General features: G+C 47.6%; 1 long non-coding RNA gene across 1 annotated transcript in view; it reads right to left on the bottom strand.

Moving 5' to 3' along the window:
- The window catches only part of LOC135531507 (uncharacterized), a 28,600-nt gene extending 6,371 nt beyond the window's left edge, over nt 1-22,229 (bottom strand). The window contains exons 1-3 of the long non-coding RNA XR_010454016.1: nt 22,215-22,229; nt 21,816-21,995; nt 5,436-5,594 (exon numbers count right to left, since the gene is read on the bottom strand). This is a non-coding gene — a long non-coding RNA (uncharacterized LOC135531507). The remainder of the gene's footprint in view (nt 1-5,435; nt 5,595-21,815; nt 21,996-22,214) is intronic.
- Between the last annotated feature and the right edge of the window lie 728 nt (nt 22,230-22,957).

A 22,957-nucleotide genomic window follows, 5' to 3' on the forward strand; every position in this document is an offset into this window, starting at 1 on the left:
TTCCCGGGGGGCTGTTAACCCACTGTTCCCTGGGGGGGCTGTTAACCCACTGTTCCCTGGGGGGGCTGTTAACCCACTGTTCCCGGGGGGCTGTTAACCCACTGTTCCCGGGGGGCTGTTAACCCACTGTTCCCTGGGGGGGGCTGTTAACCCACTGTTCCCTGGGGGGGCTGTTAACCCACTGTTCCCTGGGGGGCTGTTAACCCACTGTTCCCTGGGGGGCTGTTAACCCACTGTTCCCTGGGGGGGCTGTTAACCCACTGTTCCCTGGGGGGGCTGTTAACCCACTGTTCCCTGGGGGGCTGTTAACCCACTGTTCCCTGGGGGGGCTGTTAACCCACTGTTCCCTGGGGGGGCTGTTAACCCACTGTTCCCTGGGGGGGGCTGTTAACCCACTGTTCCCTGGGGGCTGTTAACCCACTGTTCCCTGGGGGGGGGTTAACCCACTGTTCCCTGGGGGGGCTGTTAACCCACTGTTCCCTGGGGGCTGTTAACCCACTGTTCCCTGGGGGCTGTTAACCCACTGTTCCCTGGGGGGGCTGTTAACCCACTGTTCCCTGGGGGGGGGCTGTTAACCCACTGTTCCCTGGGGGGGCTGTTAACCCACTGTTCCCTGGGGGGGGCTGTTAACCCACTGTTCCCTGGGGGGGCTGTTAACCCACTGTTCCCTGGGGGGGTGTTAACCCACTGTTCCCTGGGGGGGCTGTTAACCCACTGTTCCCTGGGGGGCTGTTAACCCACTGTTCCCTGGGGGGGGGGTGCTGTTAACCCACTGTTCCCTGGGGGGGTGCTGTTAACCCACTGGGGGGCTGTTAACCCACTGTTCCCTGGGTCCTGTTAACCCACTGGGGAGCGTTAACCCATTGTTCCCTGGGGTCCTGTTAACCCACTGGGAGCGTTAACCCATTGTTCCCTGGGGGCTGTTAACCCACTGGGGAGCGTTAACCCATTGTTCCCTGGGGGTTGTTAACACACTGGGAGCGTTAACCCATTGTTCCCTGGGGGGGCTGTTAACCCACTGGGGAGCGTTAACCCATTGTTCCCTGGGGGGGCTGTTAACCCACTGTTCCCTGGGGGGCTGTTAACCCACTGTTCCCTGGGGGGCTGTTAACCCACTGGGGGCTGTTAACCCACTGTTCCCTGGGGGGGCTGTTAACCCACTGGGGGCTGTTAACCCACTGGGGGGCTGTTAACCCACTGTTCCCTGGGGGGCTGTTAACCCACTGTTCCCTGGGGGCTGTTAACCCACTGTTCAGTGGGGGCTGTTAACCCACTGTTCCCTGGGGGGCTGTTAACCCACTGTTCCCTGGGGGGCTGTTAACCCACTGTTCCCTGGCGGGTAGGAGCGTTAACCCACTGTTCCCTGGGGGGCTCTTAACCCACTGTTCCCTGGGGGGCTCTTAACCCACTGTTCCCTGGGGGCTGTTAACCCACTGTTCCCTGGGGGGCTGTTAACCCACTGTTCCCTGGGGGGCTCTTAACCCACTATTCCCTGGGGGGCTCTTAACCCACTGTTCCCTGGGGGGCTGTTAACCCACTGTTCCCTGGCGGGTAGGAGCGTTAACCCACTGTTCCCTGGGGGGCTCTTAACCCACTGTTCCCTGGGGGGCTGTTAACCCACTGTTCCCTGGGGGGCTGTTAACCCACTGTTCCCTGGGGGGCTGTTAACCCACTGTTCCCTGGGGGGGCTGTTAACCCACTGTTCCCTGGGGGGGCTGTTAACCCACTGTTCCCTGGGGGGGCTGTTAACCCACTGTTCCCTGGGGGCTCTTAACCCACTGTTCCCTGGGGGGGCTGTTAACCCACTGTTCCCTGGGGGGGCTCTTAACCCACTGTTCCCTGGGGGGCTGTTAACCCACTGTTCCCTGGCGGGTAGGAGCGTTAACCCACTGTTCCCTGGGGGCTCTTAACCCACTGTTCCCTGGGGGGGCTGTTAACCCACTGTTCCCTGGGGGCTGTTAACCCACTGTTCCCTGGGGGGCTGTTAACCCACTGTTCCCTGGGGGGGCTGTTAACCCACTGGGGAGCGTTAACCCACTGTTCCCTGGGGGGCTGTTAACCCACTGTTCCCTGGGGGGGCTGTTAACCCACTGTTCCCTGGGGGGGCTGTTAACCCACTGGGGGCTGTTAACCCACTGTTCCCTGGGGGGGCTGTTAACCCACTGTTCCCTGGGGGGCTGTTAACCCACTGTTCCCTGGGGGGGGGGCTGTTAACCCACTGTTCCCTGGGGGGCTGTTAACCCACTGTTCCCTGGGGGGGCTGTTAACCCACTGTTCCCTGGGGGGGCTGTTAACCCACTGTTCCCTGGGGGGGCTGTTAACCCACTGTTCCCTGGGGGGCTGTTAACCCACTGTTCCCTGGGGGGCTGTTAACCCACTGTTCCCTGGGGGCTGTTAACCCACTGTTCCCTGGGGGGGCTGTTAACCCACTGTTCCCTGGGGGGGCTGTTAACCCACTGTTCCCTGGGGGGGCTGTTAACCCACTGTTCCCGGGGGGGGCTGTTAACCCACTGTTCCCTGGGGGGGCTGTTAACCCACTGTTCCCTGGGGGGGGCTGTTAACCCACTGTTCCCTGGGGGGGCTGTTAACCCACTGTTCCCTGGGGGGGCTGTTAACCCACTGTTCCCTGGGGGGGCTGTTAACCCACTGTTCCCTGGGGGGGGGGGCTGTTAACCCACTGTTCCCTGGGGGGGCTGTTAACCCACTGTTCCCTGGGGGGGCTGTTAACCCACTGTTCCCTGGGGGGGGGCTGTTAACCCACTGTTCCCTGGGGGGCTGTTAACCCACTGTTCCCTGGGGGGGGGGCTGTTAACCCACTGTTCCCTGGGGGGGCTGTTAACCCACTGTTCCCTGGGGGGGGGGCTGTTAACCCACTGTTCCCTGGGGGGGGCTGTTAACCCACTGTTCCCTGGGGGGGGGGCTGTTAACCCACTGTTCCCTGGGGGGCTGTTAACCCACTGTTCCCTGGGGGGCTGTTAACCCACTGTTCCCTGGGGGGGCTGTTAACCCACTGTTCCCTGGGGGGGCTGTTAACCCACTGTTCCCTGGGGGGGCTGTTAACCCACTGTTCCCTGGGGGGGCTGTTAACCCACTGTTCCCTGGGGGGGCTGTTAACCCACTGTTCCCTGGGGGGGCTGTTAACCCACTGGGGGCTGTTAACCCACTGGGGGGCTGTTAACCCACTGGGGGCTGTTAACCCACTGTTCCCTGGGTCCTGTTAACCCACTGGGGAGCGTTAACCCATTGTTCCCTGGGGGCTGTTAACCCACTGTTCCCTGGGGGGCTGTTAACCCACTGGGGAGCGTTAACCCATTGTTCCCTGGGGGCTGTTAACCCACTGGGGAGCGTTAACCCATTGTTCCCTGGGGGGCTGTTAACCCATTGTTCCCTGGGGGGGCTGTTAACCCACTGGGGAGCGTTAACCCATTGTTCCCTGGGGGGGCTGTTAACCCACTGGGGAGCGTTAACCCATTGTTCCCTGGGGGGGCTGTTAACCCACTGGGGAGCGTTAACCCATTGTTCCCTGGGGGGGCTGTTAACCCACTGGGGAGCGTTAACCCATTGTTCCCTGGGGGGGCTGTTAACCCACTGTTCCCTGGGGGGGGCTGTTAACCCACTGGGGGCTGTTAACCCACTGGGGGCTGTTAACCCACTGTTCCCTGGGGGGGGGCTGTTAACCCACTGGGGGGCTGTTAACCCACTGGGGGGCTGTTAACCCACTGGGGGGCTGTTAACCCACTGTTCCCTGGGTCCTGTTAACCCACTGGGGAGCGTTAACCCATTGTTCCCTGGGGGGCTGTTAACCCACTGTTCCCTGGGGGGGCTGTTAACCCACTGTTCCCTGGGGGGGCTGTTAACCCACTGGGGGGCTGTTAACCCACTGGGGGGCTGTTAACCCACTGTTCCCTGGGTCCTGTTAACCCACTGGGGAGCGTTAACCCATTGTTCCCTGGGGGGCTGTTAACCCACTGTTCCCTGGGGGGGCTGTTAACCCACTGTTCCCTGGGGGCTGTTAACCCACTGGGGGCTGTTAACCCACTGTTCCCTGGGTCCTGTTAACCCACTGGGGAGCGTTAACCCATTGTTCCCTGGGGGCTGTTAACCCACTGTTCCCTGGGGGCTGTTAACCCACTGTTCCCTGGGGGCTGTTAACCCACTGTTCCCTGGGGGGCTGTTAACCCACTGTTCCCTGGGGGGGGGGCTGTTAACCCACTGTTCCCTGGGGGGCTGTTAACCCACTGTTCCCTGGGGGGCTGTTAACCCACTGGGGGGCTGTTAACCCACTGGGGGGCTGTTAACCCATTGTTCCCTGGGTCCTGTTAACCCACTGGGGAGCGTTAACCCATTGTTCCCTGGGGGCTGTTAACCCACTGTTCCCTTGGGGGGCTGTTAACCCACTGTTCCCTTGGGGGGGCTGTTAACCCACTGTTCCCTGGGGGGCTGTTAACCCACTGTTCCCTGGGGGGCTGTTAACCCACTGTTCCCTGGGGGGCTGTTAACCCACTGTTCCCTGGGGGGGGCTGTTAACCCACTGTTCCCTGGGGGGGGCTGTTAACCCACTGTTCCCTGGGGGGGGCTGTTAACCCACTGTTCCCTGGGGGGGCTGTTAACCCACTGTTCCCTGGGGGGGGCTGTTAACCCACTGTTCCCTGGGGGGGCTGTTAACCCACTGTTCCCTGGGGGGGGCTGTTAACCCACTGTTCCCTGGGGGGGCTGTTAACCCACTGGGGAGCGTTAACCCACTGTTCCCTGGGGGGGCTGTTAACCCACTGTTCCCTGGGGGGGCTGTTAACCCACTGGGGAGCGTTAACCCACTGTTCCCTGGGGGGGCTGTTAACCCACTGTTCCCTGGGGGCTGTTAACCCACTGTTCCCTGGGGGGGCTGTTAACCCACTGTTCCCTGGGGGCTGTTAACCCACTGTTCCCTGGGGGGGCTGTTAACCCACTGTTCCCTGGGGGGCTGTTAACCCACTGTTCCCTGGGGGGCTGTTAACCCACTGTTCCCTGGGGGCTGTTAACCCACTGTTCCCTGGGGGCTGTTAACCCACTGGGGAGCGTTAACCCACTGTTCCCTGGGGGGGCTGTTAACCCACTGGGGGGCTGTTAAACCACTGGGGGGCTGTTAAACCACTGTTCCCTGGGTCCTGTTAACCCCTTGGGGAGCGTTAACCCACGAAGCGAGGAGAGACGATGCAAGGAATCAAGGTAATAGGAATTGAGAAAGGGCTTAAAATGCCTAAACACTTGGTCCTTTGCTTCTCAGTTGGTACAACATGGCGCTTGCAATGTCAGGATAGAGGGATGGATTCCCCCAGACCATCTACATGTTAAACAAACTATGTTCATATAACTACATCACTTTGGATAAAAGTGTCTGCTAAATGTCCTCTATTATTAACTGATAATTATATACTATTATTCATGCCACTTCTGACCTTCAGGCACTTGTCCTCGTCCACGATGATACATTTCCCATCGTCGCTGATCTTGAAGAGCACCAGCTTCAGCTGCTCCTGTTTGTCAGCCCCCTGGAGGCGAACCCTGATCTTGTCAAACGTGAGAACAACGTCATCGTGGACCGCTATTCCAGAGGCCTGGTCACAAAGGAGAGAAGAAGAATTAGAACAACAAGAAGAATTCAATGGTCACAAAGGAGGGAAGAAGAATAAGAATACAATGGTCACAAAGGAGGGAAGAAGAAGAAGAAGAATACAATGGTCACAAAGGAGGGAAGAAGAAGAAGAAGAATACAATGGTCACAAAGGAGGGAAGAAGAAGAAGAATACAATGGTCACAAAGGATAGAAGAAGAAGAAGAATACAATGGTCACAAAGGAGGGAAGAAGAAGAAGAAGAATACAATGTCACAAAGGAGAGAAGAAGAAGAAGAAGAATACAATGGTCACAAAGGATAGAAGAAGAAGAGGAATACAATGTCACAAAGGATAGAAGAAGAAGAAGAAGAATACAATGTCACAAAGAATAGAAGAAGAAGAATACAATGGTCACAAAGGAGAGAAGAAGAAGAAGAAGAATACAATGGTCACAAAGGATAGAAGAAGAATACAATGTCACAAAGAATAGAAGAAGAAGAATACAATGGTCACAAAGGAGAGAAGAAGAAGAAGAAGAATACAATGTCACAAAGGATAGAAGAAGAATACAATGGTCACAAAGGATAGAAGAAGAAGAATGCAATGGTCACAAAGGATAGAAGAAGAAGAAGAATACAATGGTCCCAAAGGATAGAAGAAGAAGAAGAATACAATGTCACAAAGGATAGAAGAAGAAGAAGAAGAAGAAGGAGAATACAATGGTCACAAAGGATAGAAGAAGAAGAAGAATACAATGGTCACAAAGGATAGAAGAAGAAGAAGAATACAATGTCACAAAGGATAGAAGAAGAAGAAGAAGAATACAATGTCACAAAGGATAGAAGAAGAAGAAGAAGAATACAATGTCACAAAGGATAGAAGAAGAAGAAGAAGAATACAATGGTCACAAAGGAGAGAAGAAGAAGATGAAGAATACAATGTCACAAAGGATAGAAGAAGAAGAAGAAGAATACAATGTCACAAAGGAGAGAAGAAGAAGACGAAGAAGAAGAAGAATACAATGGTCACAAAGGATAGAAGAAGAAGAAGAAGAAGAATACAATGTCACAAAGGATAGAAGAAGAAGAAGAAGAATACAATGTCACAAAGGATAGAAGAAGACGAAGAAGAAGAAGGAGAATACAATGTCACAAAGGATAGAAGAAGAAGAATACAATGTCACAAAGGATAGAAGAAGAAGAAGGAGAATACAATGGTCAAAGGATAGAAGAAGAAGAAGAAGAAGAAGAAGAAGAAGAAGAAGAAGAATACAATGGTCACAAAGGATAGAAGAAGAAGAAGAAGAAGAATACAATGGTCACAAAGGATAGAAGAAGAAGAAGAAGAAGAAGAAGAATACAATGTCACAAAGGATAGAAGAAGAAGAAGAAGAATACAATGGTCACAAAAGATAGAAGAAGAAGAATACAATGTCACAAAGGATAGAAGAAGAAGAAGAAGAAGAATACAATGGTCACAAAGGATAGAAGAAGAAGAAGAATACAATGTCACAAAGGAGAGAAGAAGAAGAAGAAGAAGGAGAATACAATGTCACAAAGGAGAGAAGAAGAAGGAGAAGGAGAATACAATGGTCACAAAGGATAGAAGAAGAAGAATAATACAATGGTCACAAAGGATATAAGAAGAAGAAGAAGAATACAATGGTCACAAAGGATATAAGAAGAAGAAGAAGAATACAATGGTCACAAAGGATAGAAGAAGAAGAAGAATACAATGTCACAAAGGAGAGAAGAAGAAGAAGAAGAAGAAGGAGAATACAATGTCACAAAGGAGAGAAGAAGAAGAAGAAGGAGAATACAATGGTCACAAAGGATAGAAGAAGAAGAATACAATGGTCACAAAGGATAGAAGAAGAAGAAGAAGAATACAATGGTCACAAAGGATAGAAGAAGAAGAAGAAGAATACAATGTCACAAAGGATAGAAGAAGAATACAATGGTCACAAAGGATAGAAGAAGAAGAAGAAGAATACAATGGTCACAAAGGATAGAAGAAGAAGAAGAAGAAGAAGAAGAATACAATGTCACAAAGGATAGAAGAAGAAGAAGAAGAATACAATGGTCACAAAAGATAGAAGAAGAAGAATACAATGTCACAAAGGATAGAAGAAGAAGAAGAAGAATAATACAATGGTCACAAAGGATAGAAGAAGAAGAAGAATACAATGTCACAAAGGAGAGAAGAAGAAGAAGAAGAAGAATACAATGTCACAAAGGAGAGAAGAAGAAGAAGAAGGAGAATACAATGGTCACAAAGGATAGAAGAAGAAGAATACAATGGTCACAAAGGATAGAAGAAGAAGAAGAAGAATACAATGTCACAAAGGATAGAAGAAGAAGAAGAAGAATACAATGTCACAAAGGATAGAAGAAGAAGAAGAAGAAGAAGAAGAAGAAGAAGGAGAATACAATGTCACAAAGGAGAGAAGAAGAAGAAGAAGGAGAATACAATGGTCACAAATGAGAGAAGAAGAAGAATAATACAATGGTCACTGAGAGGACGATCAGCTGTCCGTCTTGTCTCCCTGTAGCGCTGTCTTAGGCGTCTCACAGTACAGACATTGCAATTTACTGCCCTGGCCTCATCTGCAGTCTTCATGCCTCCTTGCAGCATGCCTAAGGCACGTTCACACAGATGAGCAGGGACTCTGAGCATCTTTCTTTTGGTGTTTTTCAGAGTCAGTAGATAGGCCTCTTTAGTGTCCTAAGTTTTCATAACTGTGACCTTAATTGCCTACTGTCTGTAAGCTGTTAGTGTCTTAATGACCGTTCCACAGGTGCATGTTCATTAATTGTTAATGGTTCATTGAACAAGCATGGGAAACAGTGTTTAAACCCTTTACAATGAAGATCTGTGAAGTTATTTGGATTTTTACGAATTATCTTTGAAAGACAGGGTCCTGAAAAAGGGACGTTTCTTTTTTTTTCTGAGACTACAACACAAGCCAGTGTTGTAGTCGAGTCACTAAATCTTGAGGCTGAGTCTAGTCCCAAATCACCTGTGCTCGAATCCAAGTCGAGTCACGAGTCCCTATGGCTGAAGTCTGAGTTGAGTCCAAGTCCAAGTCACCAATGGTCGAGTCACGAGTCCCTATGGCTGAAGTCTGAGTTGAGTCCAAGTCCAAGTCACCAACGGTCGAGTCACGAGTCAAGTCCCTATGGCTGAAGTCCAAGTGCTCAAGTCTGAGTCACTGGGTCTGAATTCAAACAAAATATCCCACGTTAATATTGGTTTGCACAAAGCAAAAACAAATGATTCAGTTTTTTTGTTGTTGACATATTTTGTATTTTGGTTACTGCTGTTTTTTTGTTTGCATGTATTACTTCTTGCTCGTCTGTTGTTAGATTCGCGCCTCTCTTGATTATACTATTATACCTGTATACTATATACCTGTATACTATAGACCTGTACTCTATAGACCTGTACACTATAGACCTGTACACTATAGACCTGTACACTATATACCTGTACACTATAGACCTGTACACTATAGACCTGTACACTATAGACCTGTACTCTATAGACCTGTACGCTATAGACCTGTACGCTATAGACCTGTACGCTATAGACCTGTACGCTATAGACCTGTACGCTATAGACCTGTACGCTATAGACCTGTACGCTATAGACCTGTACACTATAGACCTGTACACTATAGACCTGTACACTATAGACCTGTACACTATAGACCTGTATACTATAGACCTGTATACTATATACTATAGACCTGTAAACTATAGACCTGTACACTATAGACCTGTACACTATAGACCTGTACGCTATAGACCTGTACGCTATAGACCTGTACGCTATAGACCTGTACGCTATAGACCTGTACGCTATAGACCTGTACGCTATAGACCTGTACGCTATAGACCTGTACGCTATAGACCTGTACGCTATAGACCTGTACACTATAGACCTGTACACTATAGACCTGTACACTATAGACCTGTACACTATAGACCTGTATACTATAGACCTGTATACTATATACTATAGACCTGTAAACTATAGACCTGTATACTATAGACCTGTACACTATAGACCTGTATACTATAGACCTGTACACTATAGACCTGTACACTATAGACCTGTATACTATATACTATAGACCTGTATACTATAGACCTGTACACTATATACTATAGACCTGTATACTATAGACCTGTACACTATAGACCTGTACACTATAGACCTGTACACTATAGACCTGTACGCTATAGACCTGTACGCTATAGACCTGTACGCTATAGACCTGTACACTATAGACCTGTACACTATAGACCTGTACGCTATAGACCTGTACGCTATAGACCTGTACACTATAGACCTGTACGCTATAGACCTGTACGCTATAGACCTGTACGCTATAGACCTGTACGCTATAGACCTGTATACTATAGACCTGTATACTATAGACCTGTATACTATATACTATAGACCTGTATACTATAGACCTGTATACTATAGACCTGTATACTATAGACCTGTATACTATAGACCTATACACTATAGACCTGTACACTATATACCTGTACACTATAGACCTGTACACTATAGACCTGTATACTATAGACCTGTATACTATAGACCTGTATGCTATAGACCTGTACGCTATAGACCAGTACGCTATAGACCAGTACGCTATAGACCTGTATGCTATAGACCTGTACGCTATAGACCAGTACGCTATAGACCTGTATGCTATAGACCTGTATACTATAGACCTGTATACTATAGACCTGTATACTATAGACCTATATACTACTCCCTGTATACTATAGACCTGTATACTATATACCTGTATACTATAGACCTGTATACTATAGACCTGTATACTATAGACCTGTACGCTATAGACCTGTACGCTATAGACCTGTACACTATAGACCTGTATGCTATAGACCTGTATACTATAGACCTGTATACTACTCCCTGTATACTATAGACCTGTATACTATAGACCTGTATACTATAGACCTGTACACTATAGACCTGTATACAAAATACCTATATACTATAGACCTGTATACTATAGACCTGTATACTATAGATCTGTATACTATAGACCTGTACACTATATACTATAGACCTGTACACTATAGACCTGTACACTATAGACTTATACACTATAGACCTATACACTATATACTATAGACCTGTACACTATAGACCTGTACACTATATACTATAGACCTGTACACTATAGACCTGTACACTATAGACCTGTACACTATAGACCTGTACACTATAGACCTGTACACTATAGACCTGTATACTATAGACCTGTACGCTATATACCTGTACGCTATATACCTGTACGCTATAGACCTGTACGCTATAGACCTGTACGCTATAGACCTGTACGCTATAGACCTGTACGCTATAGACCTGTACGCTATAGACCTGTACGCTATAGACCTGTACGCTATAGACCTGTACGCTATAGACCTGTACGCTATAGACCTGTACGCTATAGACCTGTACGCTATAGACCTGTACGCTATAGACCTGTACGCTATAGACCTGTACGCTATAGACCTGTATGCTATAGACCTGTATGCTATAGACCTGTATGCTATAATAGACCTGTATACTATAGACCTGTATGCTATAGACCTGTATGCTATAGACCTGTATGCTATAGACCTGTATGCTATAGACCTGTATGCTATAGACCTGTATGCTATAGACCTGTATGCTATAGAGCTATAGACCTGTATGCTATAGACCTGTATGCTATAGACCTGTATACTATGGACCTGTATACTATGGACCTGTATACTATGGACCTGTACACTATGGACCTGTACACTATAGACCTGTACACTATAGACCTGTACACTATAGACCTGTACACCATAGACCTGTACACTATATACCTGTATACTATAGACCTGTATACTATAGACCTGTATACTATAGACATGTATACTATAGACCTGTATACTATATACCTGTATACTATAGACCTGTATACTATAGACCTGTATACTATAGACATGTATACTATAGACCTGTATACTATAGACCTGTATACTATAGACCTGTACACTATAGACCTGTATACTATAGACCTGTACACTATATACTATAGACATGTATACTATAGACCTGTATACTATAGACCTGTATACTATAGACCTGTATACTATAGACCTGTATGCTATAGACCTGTATACTATAGACCTGTATACTATAGACCTGTATACTATAGACCTGTATACTATAGACCTGTATACTATAGACCTGTATGCTATAGACCTGTAGGCTCATTTTATGTGTTCTATTTCCATCTTATTTTCTTTTATCTGCCTCTTGTACTTGATTTTGTTTATTTAATCTTTTTTATTATTTTATTCTTTATATATATATATATACACAGTGGGGGGGAAAGTAATACAATAAAAATAAATACTTATTTCCCTCATTAAAATGCAAATTAATTTATAACATGTTTGACATGTGTTTTTTCAGGATTTTTTGTTGTTCAAATAAACCATTAAACGTATAGACTGATCATTTCTTTGTCAGTGGGCAAACGTACAAAATCAGCAGGTGATCAAATACTTTTTCCCCCTCACTGTATATATATTTACAATGTCACTTACTTCATTGCTTTCCTATGTTACTTATTTGATTACACATGTGAGAAGCACATGACAATAAAATGAGATTTGACTGGATTTGATTAGTGGGCACCACTGGATTCTGGAGACCAGGACTGGAACTTCCTTATTATCGGATAGATTCTATACACACATCATTTACACTTCTCTTCAAACGGCACCCAATGTATCTTCATTGATAAAGATCTATAAATATATCTGAAAGTAAGTGACAACGGGGAGTAGGCATGCTGCTGGCTTCACGCTGGAAAAAAGAGGCCTAGTTTTTGTTCCAGAGTGAAAACTAAGAGGGAGACGGAGAAGTGGGAGGGTAGAGTGAGACAACACTTTCAAAGATGGCTGACTTTTCAATACTCAAGGGGACAGACAGACAATAGCTAGACAATACTATTGTTTTCGATTTCGTAAAGCAGTTTGTGTTTCTTAACCAGGCAAAGCTAAATAGTAGGCTGGTGACTACAGGTTACAGTGAAGCAAGCGAGTTGCCTGCGCGATGTGCAGAGTTGGGGAATCTACTCTGGAAATATAAGTTAACCAAGCTACCAATTACATCACACTGGAAAAGGTTTAGCAACACTAAAGCTACCCTTAAGAAAAAAATATAGTTTACTTAACTAAAGTAGTTTACTAAAAATCCAAACTACTTTGTGATAAATTATCATATCTGAATCTGAAACGTAGATTTGTAGAATGAAAATTGCAAAAACAGATCTGTTGTCAGATGAAACACAGAATGTGAAATGTATTCTATTAAACACAAAAACAAGTGAGAATTAGGCAGAGGGCTGATGCTAAAAACGAACAGGGAAGTAGTCATTTCCTGTCTGTTGTTGTAGAACTAGTGTGTAGTTCCAGTAGTTAGGTACACAGCTACATGGCAAAAAACAACTGGAGCCTGGCACTCATCACTGTTTCTCTGCAGACCACCATCTGATGCTGAGGTAAGTCCTTCACACTGCTAGCTAGACAACAGATCCCTCACTGCTCTGCAGACCACCATCTGATGCTGAGGTAAGTCCTTCACACTGCTAGCTAGACAACAGATCCCTCACTGCTCTGCAGACCACCATCTGATGCTGAGGTAAGTCCTTCACACTGCTAGCTAGACAACAGATCCCTCACTGCTCTGCAGACCACCATCTGATGCTGAGGTAAGTCCTTCACACTGCTAGCTAGACAACAGATCCCTCACTGCTCTGCAGACCACCATCTGATGCTGAGGTAAGTCCTTCACACTGCTAGCTAGACAACAGATCCCTCACTGCTCTGCAGACCACCATCTGATGCTGAGGTAAGTCCTTCACACTGCTAGCTAGACAACAGATCCCTCACTGCTCTGCAGACCACCATCTGATGCTGAGGTAAGTCCTTCACACTGCTAGCTAGACAACAGATCCCTCACTGCTCTGCAGACCACCATCTGATGCTGAGGTAAGTCCTTCACACTGCTAGCTAGACAACAGATCCCTCACTGCTCTGCAGACCACCATCTGATGCTGAGGTAAGTCCTTCACACTGAGAACAGAACCCTCACTGCTCTGCAAACCCAGTGCTGCTAATATTCTGCTTACCATAGTAGCCCATCCAGTCTAAGTGCAAATACAGGTCACAGGAAGGTGAGTCCGAGTCACAGATGACACGTTGTAGTGCAGCTCATCAATGTGGAAAGAGACCCGTTAGAGCCCGTTGGGTTCAAGAGACCCATTAGAGCCCGTTGGGTTCAAGAGACCAGTTAGAGCCCATTGGGTTCAAGAGACCCGTTAGAGCCCGTTGGGTTCAAGAGACCCTTTAGAGCCCGTTGGGTTCAAAAGACCCGTTAGAGCCCGTTGGGTTCAAGAGACCAGTTAGAGCCTGTTGGGTTCAAGAGACCAGTTAGAGCCCGTTGGGTTCAAAAGACCAGTTAGAGCCCGTTGGGTTCAAGAGACCCGTTAGAACCCGTTGGGTTCAAGAGACCCGTTAGAGCCCGTTGGGTTCAAGAGACCCGTTAGAGCCCGTTGGGTTCAAGAGACCCGTTAGAGCCCGTTGGGTTCAAGAGACCCGTTAGAGCCCGTTGCGTTCAAGAGACCAGTTAGAGCGCGTTGGGTTCAAGAGACCAGTTAGAGCCCGTTGGGTTCCAGAGACCAGTTAGAGCCTGTTGGGTTCAAGATGAGAGTCGGCCAGCTGGGGTTAAGGGTCAAGGGGTCAGGTTATCTCACAGGACTAGAATGAGTAGAACAGGCTTCCCTATTCAAGTCAGTGATGACATAGTGGGTGGACTGGCAGCCATTTTGAGTGCACCAAAGCAAAGCAGGAAGTAAAAACAGTTATAGTATTTATAAGGGTGGTCTGGGTAAAAGCCCTATTAGCCCTACATAGCCCTATTAGCCCTACATAGCCCTGCATAGCCCTACATAGCTCTACATATCCCTACATAGCCCTATTAGTACTACATAGCTCTGCATATCCCTATTAGCCCTATTAGCCCTACATAGCCTTATTAGCCCTACATATCCCTACATAGCCCTATTAGTCCTACATAGCCCTACTAGCCCTATTATCCCTACATAGCCCTAGAGAACCCTATTAGCCCTACATAGCCCTATTAGCCCTACATAGCCCTATTAGCCCTACATAGCCCTACATATCCCTACATAGCCCTATTAGTCCTACATAGCCCTATTAGTCCTACATAGCCCTATTAGTCCTACATAGCCCTACTAGCCCTATTATCCCTGCATAGCCCTAGAGAACCCTATTAGCCCTGCATAGCCCTACATAGCCCTATTAGTCCTACATAGCCCTACATAGCCCTATTAGTCCTACATAGCCCTACTAGCCCTATTATCCCTACATAGCCCTAGAGAACCCTATTAGCCCTACATAGCCCTATTAGCCCTACATAGCCCTACATATCCCTACATAGCCCTATTAGTCCTACATAGCCCTATTAGTCCTACATAGCCCTATTAGTCCTACATAGCCCTACTAGCCCTATTATCCCTACATAGCCCTAGAGAACCCTATTAGCCCTGCATAGCCCTAGAGAACCCTATTAGCCCTGCATAGCCCTAGAGAACCCTATTAGCCCTGCATAGCCCTAGAGAACCCTATTAGCCATACATAGCCCTAGAGAACCCTATTATCCCTACATAGCCCTAGAGAACCCTATTAGCCATACATAGCCCTATTAGTCCTACATAGCCCTAGAGAACCCTATTAGCCCTACATAGCCCTAGAGAACCCTATTATCCCTACATAGCCCTAGAGAAACCTATTATCCCTACATAGCCCTAGAGAACCCTATTATCCCTACATAGCCCTAGAGAACCTTATTAGCCCTGCATAGCCCTAGAGAACCTTATTAGCCCTAGAGAACCTTATTAGCCCTACATAGCCCTATTAGCCCTACATAGCCCTACTAGCCCTACATAGCCCTACATATCCCACTCAGAAGGCTGTCATTGAATCCATGTGGGTTGATTCGGATGAATGTGCGACCCTGTGAAGGCGAATCGTAGATTGTTTATAAAGCAGTTAATTCCACCTCTCTAGTAGGGAAGACTTCCATCGCTACCTGGAATGTAGTAACACAGTAACACCTAGTTCTCAAGCCAGTCTAGCTTATCCAACCTGCTCTTAGACAATAACAATGACCCTGGCCTGATACGACTGCAACTCTACTCTAACACATTCAACACCATTAATACTATGCAATATATATATATATATATATGTGTATATATATGTGTATATATTTGTGTATATATATATATTTATATATATATATATATATTTATATATATATATAGATATATATATCACTGTACATTGATAATGGCTCCTGGCACGAACTGCATCCACTAATTACATCACCCTGAGCAACAGCACTAAAACCATTCTCTGACCATACTGACTGGAGTGGGCCATGTTTGGACAAAGCAGTTATCTGTTCATAAAGAAACGTTTCTTCTTGCTTCCACTGTGGAGTAGAGAAAGACCCAGTGTCATCCGGGTTAGGGGAGGATTTGGCCGGGGTAGGTCGTCATTGTAAAATAAGAACTTGTTCTTAACTGACTTGTTAAATAAAGGTTAAATAGATGCCGAAGGGAAGTCACTGAGCTCTTCGGTACGGGTTGTTCTACTGCCAATTCTTGTCTATGGAGATTTTACATATTTTATACACCTGTGAGCAATGTGTGTGGCTGAAATAACTAATTATTGAAACCAGTTGTAAATTGTAGCTAGATCAGAACCTAGTGAAGCACAGACTGGTAGCAGTAAGTACCTTAGATGTTATATTTAACTAGGCAAGTCAGTTAAGAATAATTTTTTATTATATTGACAACCTAGAAACAGTGGGTTAACTGCCTTGTTCTGGGGCAGAACGACAGACTTGTACCTAGTCGGCTCTAACCACTTGGGTTACCTGTCGCCCCGGCATATAAGGGTTTGTTTTCAACAAAAGAACAGGAAAACAAGCAGCCACAAAAGCAGCACATTTTCATGACAGATGTTTACCCTGTTTACAGGGTAGAGAGGTAAAACTGATCCTAGAGCAGCACTCTCACACTTTATGAATGCAGGCCCTGACCTTTTAAAAGGTCATCTTTACTACGGAGACCTTTACTAATCTTTCTCAGTAACCTTTGCCAAATAAACTGATCTGACATAGCACCCTATTCCCTATATAGTGCATTACTGTTGACCAGTGCCCTTGGCCTTTGGCCCTTGACCTTGCCTTTGGCCCTTGACCTTGCCCTTGTCAAAAGTACTGCACTAAGGGGTCATAAACACGGCACCAGACACATCCCACCTGTATGTGGATCTCCCAATTGTTACACAATTTTACATGTAAAATCGGTTTGCAAGTACCCTCAGCAGGCGAACGCTATTGGTGTGCTGGAACTTTAAGGAAAAGGGCTTCAAGCTGTGGCTCTGCGTAGTTTCCCTCTGAATGGGGGAGGACGGTTCATGCTGTGGCTCTGCGTAGTTTCCCTCTGAATGGGGGAGGACGGTTCAGGCTGTGGCTCTGCGTAGTTTCCCTCTGAATGGCGGAGGACGGTTCAGGCTGTGGCTCTGCGTAGTTTCCCTCTGAATGGCGGAGGACGGTTCAGGCTGTGGCTCTGCGTAGTTTCCCTCTGAATGGCGGAGGACGGTTCAGGCTGTGGCTCTGCGTAGTTTCCCTCTGAATGGGGAGGACGGTTCAGGCTGTGGCTCTGCGTAGTTTCCCTCTGAATGGCGGAGGACGGTTCAGGCTGTGGCTCTGCGTAGTTTCCCTCTGAATGGGGAGGACGGTTCAGGCTGTGGCTCTGCGTAGTTTCCCTCTGAATGGGGAGGACGGTTCAGGCTGTGGCTCTGCGTAGTTTCCCTCTGAATGGGGGAGGACGGTTCAGGCTGTGGCTCTGCGTAGTTTCCCTCTGAATGGGGGAGGACGGTTCAGGCTGTGGCTCTGCGTAGTTTCCCTCTGAATGGCGGAGGACGGTTCATGCTGTGGCTCTGCGTAGTTTCCCTCTGAATGGGGAGGACGGTTCAGGCTGTGGCTCTGCGTAGTTTCCTCTGAATGACGGAGGACGGTTCAGGCTGTGGCTCTGCGTAGTTTCCCTCTGAATGGCGGAGGACGGTTCATGCTGTGGCTCTGCGTAGTTTCCCTCTGAATGGCGGAGGACGGTTCAGGCTGTGGCTCTGCGTAGTTTCCCTCTGAATGGCGGAGGACGGTTCAGGCTGTGGCTCTGCGTAGTTTCCCTCTGAATGGCGGAGGACGGTTCAGGCTGTGGCTCTGCGTAGTTTCCCTCTGAATGGCGGAGGACGGTTCAGGCTGTGGCTCTGCGTAGTTTCCCTCTGAATGGGGAGGACGGTTCAGGCTGTGGCTCTGCGTAGTTTCCCTCTGAATGGGGGAGGACGGTTCAGGCTGTGGCTCTGCGTAGTTTCCCTCTGAATGGCGGAGGACGGTTCAGGCTGTGGCTCTGCGTAGTTTCCCTCTGAATGGCGGAGGACGGTTCAGGCTGTGGCTCTGCGTAGTTTCCCTCTGAATGGGGGAGGACGGTTCAGGCTGTGGCTCTGCGTAGTTTCCCTCTGAATGGCGGAGGACGGTTCAGGCTGTGGCTCTGCGTAGTTTCCCTCTGAATGGGGGAGGACGGTTCAGGCTGTGGCTCTGCGTAGTTTCCCTCTGAATGGCGGAGGACGGTTCATGCTGTGGCTCTGCGTAGTTTCCCTGAATGGGGGAGGACGGTTCAGGCTGTGGCTCTGCGTAGTTTCCCTCTGAATGGGGAGGACAGTTCAGGCTGTGGCTCTGCGTAGTTTCCTCTGAATGGGGGAGGACAGTTCAGGCTGTGGCTCTGCGTAGTTTCCCTCTGAATGGGGGAGGACGGTTCAGGCTGTGGCTCTGCGTAGTTTCCCTCTGAATGGGGGAGGACGGTTCAGGCTGTGGCTCTGCGTAGTTTCCCTCTGAATGGGGGAGGACAGTTCAGGCTGTGGCTCTGCGTAGTTTCCCTCTGAATGGCGGAGGACGGTTCAGGCTGTGGCTCTGCGTAGTTTCCCTCTGAATGGGGGAGGACGGTTCATGCTGTGGCTCTGCGTAGTTTCCCTCTGAATGGCGGAGGACGGTTCAGGCTGTGGCTCTGCGTAGTTTCCCTCTGAATGGCGGAGGACGGTTCATGCTGTGGCTCTGCGTAGTTTCCCTCTGAATGGGGGAGGACAGTTCAGGCTGTGGCTCTGCGTAGTTTCCCTCTGAATGGCGGAGGACGGTTCAGGCTGTGGCTCTGCGTAGTTTCCCTCTGAATGGGGGAGGACGGTTCAGGCTGTGGCTCTGCGTAGTTTCCCTCTGAATGGGGAGGACGGTTCAGGCTGTGGCTCTGCGTAGTTTCCTCTGAATGGGGGAGGACGGTTCAGGCTGTGGCTCTGCGTAGTTTCCCTCTGAATGGGGAGGACGGTTCAGGCTGTGGCTCTGCGTAGTTTCCCTCTGAATGGCGGAGGACGGTTCAGGCTGTGGCTCTGCGTAGTTTCCTCTGAATGGCGGAGGACGGTTCAGGCTGTGGCTCTGCGTAGTTTCCCTCTGAATGGGGGAGGACGGTTCAGGCTGTGGCTCTGCGTAGTTTCCCTCTGAATGGCGGAGGACGGTTCAGGCTATGGCTCTGCGTAGTTTCCCTCTGAATGGCGGAGGACGGTTCAGGCTGTGGCTCTGCGTAGTTTCCCTCTGAATGGCGGAGGACGGTTCAGGCTGTGGCTCTGCGTAGTTTCCCTCTGAATGGGGGAGGACGGTTCAGGCTGTGGCTCTGCGTAGTTTCCCTCTGAATGGCGGAGGACAGTTCAGGCTGTGGCTCTTGACAATTAGGATCTTTCTGTAATAAGCTTCCATTAGTATAATATAATACATGGAGTATAGAGAGAGAAAGATACAGTTGAAGTCGAAGGTTTACATACACCTTAGCCAACCGTGCTTCATGGTTGGGATGGTGTTCTTCGGCTTGCAAGCCTCCCCCTCTTTCCTCCAAACATAACAATGGTCTTAATGACCAAACAGTTCTATTTTCGTCAGACCAGAGGACATTTCTCCCAAAATTACAATCTTTGTCCCCATGTGCAGTTGCAAACCGTAGTCTGGCTTTTTTATGGCGGTTTTGGAGCAGTGGCTTCTTCCTTGCTGAGCGGCCTTTCAGGTTATGTCGATATAGGGCTCGTTTTACTGTGGATATAGATACTTTTGTACCTGTTTCCTCCAGCATCTTCACAATGTCCTTTGCTGTTGTTCTGGGATTGTTTCCCACTTTTCACACCACAGTAAGTTCATCTCTAGGAGACAGAACGCATCTCCTTCCTGAGCGGTATGACGGCTGTGTGGTCCCATGGTGTTTATACTTGCATAGTATTGTTTGTACAGATGAACATGGTACCTTCAGGCAGTTGGAAATTGCTCCCAAGGATGAACCAGAATTGTGGAGGTCTACATGGAGTATAGTGAGAGAGAAATACATGGAGTATAGTGAGAGAGAAATACATGGAGTATAGTGAGAGAGAAATACATGGAGTATAGTGAGAGAGAAATACATGGAGTATAGTGAGAGAAATACATGGAGTATAGTGAGAGAGAAATACATGGAGTATAGTGAGAGAGAAATACATAGAGAGAAAGTATTATTGGGCCCATGTTAACAAAGAGTCTCAGCGTTGGTGTGCTGATCTAGGATCAGGCCCCCTGGTCAATACATTGATGAACTAAAAGGCCAAACTGACCCTAGATTAGTCAGCACGCTTTGTGAATACAGGCCCCGGATCTGTGTGAATACAGGCCCCGAATCTGTGTGAATACAGGCCCCCGATCTGTGTGAATACAGGCCCCGGATCTGTGTGAATACAGGCCCCCGATCTGTGTGAATACAGGCCCCGATCTGTGTGAATACAGGCCCCGGATCTGTGTGAATACAGGCCCCCGATCTGTGTGAATACAGGCCCCGGATCTGTGTGAATACAGGCCCCGGATCTGTGTGAATACAGGCCCCGGATCTGTGTGAATACAGGCCCCGATCTGTGTGAATACAGGCCCCCGATCTGTGTGAATACAGGCCCCGATCTGTGTGAATACAGGCCCCCGATCTGTGTGAATACAGGCCCCCGATCTGTGTGAATACAGGCCCCGATCTTTGGGAATAGAGGCTCTGATCTTTCACACTGACTTTCTTAGTCTCTCTCTTGGCATACATAGTTTCCTTGTGAGTGTTCCTGGCCTCTGTCGGCCACATTCCTGGAGACAGTGAGGAACAAGTCAGAACTAGTCGTAGAACCGCCCTGGTGACGCCAAAACACTCAGGAGGGAGCTGGTTGTATAACTAATGTCACCCTATTCCCTACATCGTGCACTACATTAGACTAGGGCCCTATTCCCTATATAGTGCACTACTTTAGACCAGGGCCCTATTCCCTACATCGTGCACTACTTTAGACCAGGGCCCTATTCCCTATATATAGTGCACTACTTTAGACCAGGGCACATAGAACCCTATTCCCTATATAGTGCACTACTTTAGACCAGGGCACATAGAACCCTATTCCCTATATTGTGCACTACTTTAGACCAGGGCACATAGAACCCTATATACTATATATAGTGCACTACTTTAGACCAGGGCACATACAACCCTATTCCCTATATACTATATATAGTGCACTACTTTAGACCAGGGCACATATAACCCTATTCCCTATATAGAGTGCACTACTTTTGGCAGTTCGAATGCCCCCCTAAACCTTTTTATATTCCTTACTTACAGAAGAATCCAAAACATATTGTAGGACAAAAGCTGGACGTCGTGAAAAGAGACTAAGATTCAGGATAGATTCCCACTGAGGTTTCAAGTGTCATGCTGTTAGAAATCACCGTGTGGTATCGGTGAATATTGGACCGGAGAGATATATATATTATAGATATATTATATTTTATTATATTGTATACTGTCCAATTCGATACGTTATTTTCAAACCTATTCTCTCAGTTTCATTACATAAGACATATTTCCTAACCTCTAACATTATATAGTAACACTGAGAATATGTTGGCTTAGGAAGCGCCATCGATGCAACAACATCCCAGTACTCACCATTGACACTGCTGTGAAGAAAGTAGACGGGAGAAGGACGGGGAAAGGTGTGTCCAGCGCGTCTTCGGTCAGGGGAAAGAAAAAGCAGGTAGAAAAAGTGGGAGGTTGGATTGCAGTGGTACACACCCGTCAGCTTCCTGTTTTCCCCTCTGACGGCAAACGTAGCCTGGGGCCAGTTTCCTGTAAAAAACACACAAAACAGGTATATTAAAATAGGTAAGAACACTCGAAGGCTCTTTGTTGTTGCTCTCTGCTCAGTGGAACTCAATTTATAAACACTAACTTATCACAATGCTAATAAAGTTACCTGACTATGTCAGACTATCTGAACAAAAATATATTTAAAATTATATATTTATAATATAATTTATATTTATATATATTTAAAACCACCTTCACCTGGAATGCTTTTCCAACAGTATTGAAGGAGTTCCCACATATGCTGAGCACTTGTTGGCTGCTTTTCCTTCAAATCTCTGCGGTCCAACTCATCCCAATTGGGTTGAGGTCGGGTGATTGTGGAGGCCAGGTTATTTGATGCAGCACTCCACTCTCCTTCTTGGTCAAATAGCCCTTACACAGCCTGGAGGTGTGTTGGGTCATTGTCCTGTTGAAAAACAAATGTTAGTCCCACTAAGCGCAAGCAAGATGGAATGGCGTATCGCTGCAGAATGCTGTGGTAGCCATGCTGGTTAAGTGTGCCTTGAATACTCATCAGCAAAGCACACCATCACACCTCCTCCTCCATGCTTCACGGTGGGAACCACACATGCAGAGATCATCTGTTCATCTACTCTGCGTCTCACAAAGACATTGATGTAATGGTGGGGGTGTAGTTAGTATGATGTAACGGTGGGGGTGTAGTTAGTATGATGTAATGGTGGGGGTGTAGTTAGTATGATGTAATGGTGGGGGTGTAGTTAGTATGATGTAATGGTGGGGGTGTAGTTAGTATGATGTAATGGTGGGGGTGTAGTTAGTATGATGTAATGGTGGGGGTGTAGTTAGTATGATGTAATGGTGGGGGTGTAGTTAGTATGATGTAATGGTGAGGGTGTAGTTAGTTTGATGTAATGGTGGGGGCGTAGTTAGTTTGATGTAATGGTGGGGGTGTAGTTAGTTTGATGTAATGGTGGGGGTAG

This window comes from Oncorhynchus masou, unplaced genomic scaffold (assembly GCF_036934945.1).
Source record: "Oncorhynchus masou masou isolate Uvic2021 unplaced genomic scaffold, UVic_Omas_1.1 unplaced_scaffold_1610, whole genome shotgun sequence".
Taxonomy (NCBI): Eukaryota; Metazoa; Chordata; class Actinopteri; order Salmoniformes; family Salmonidae; genus Oncorhynchus; species Oncorhynchus masou.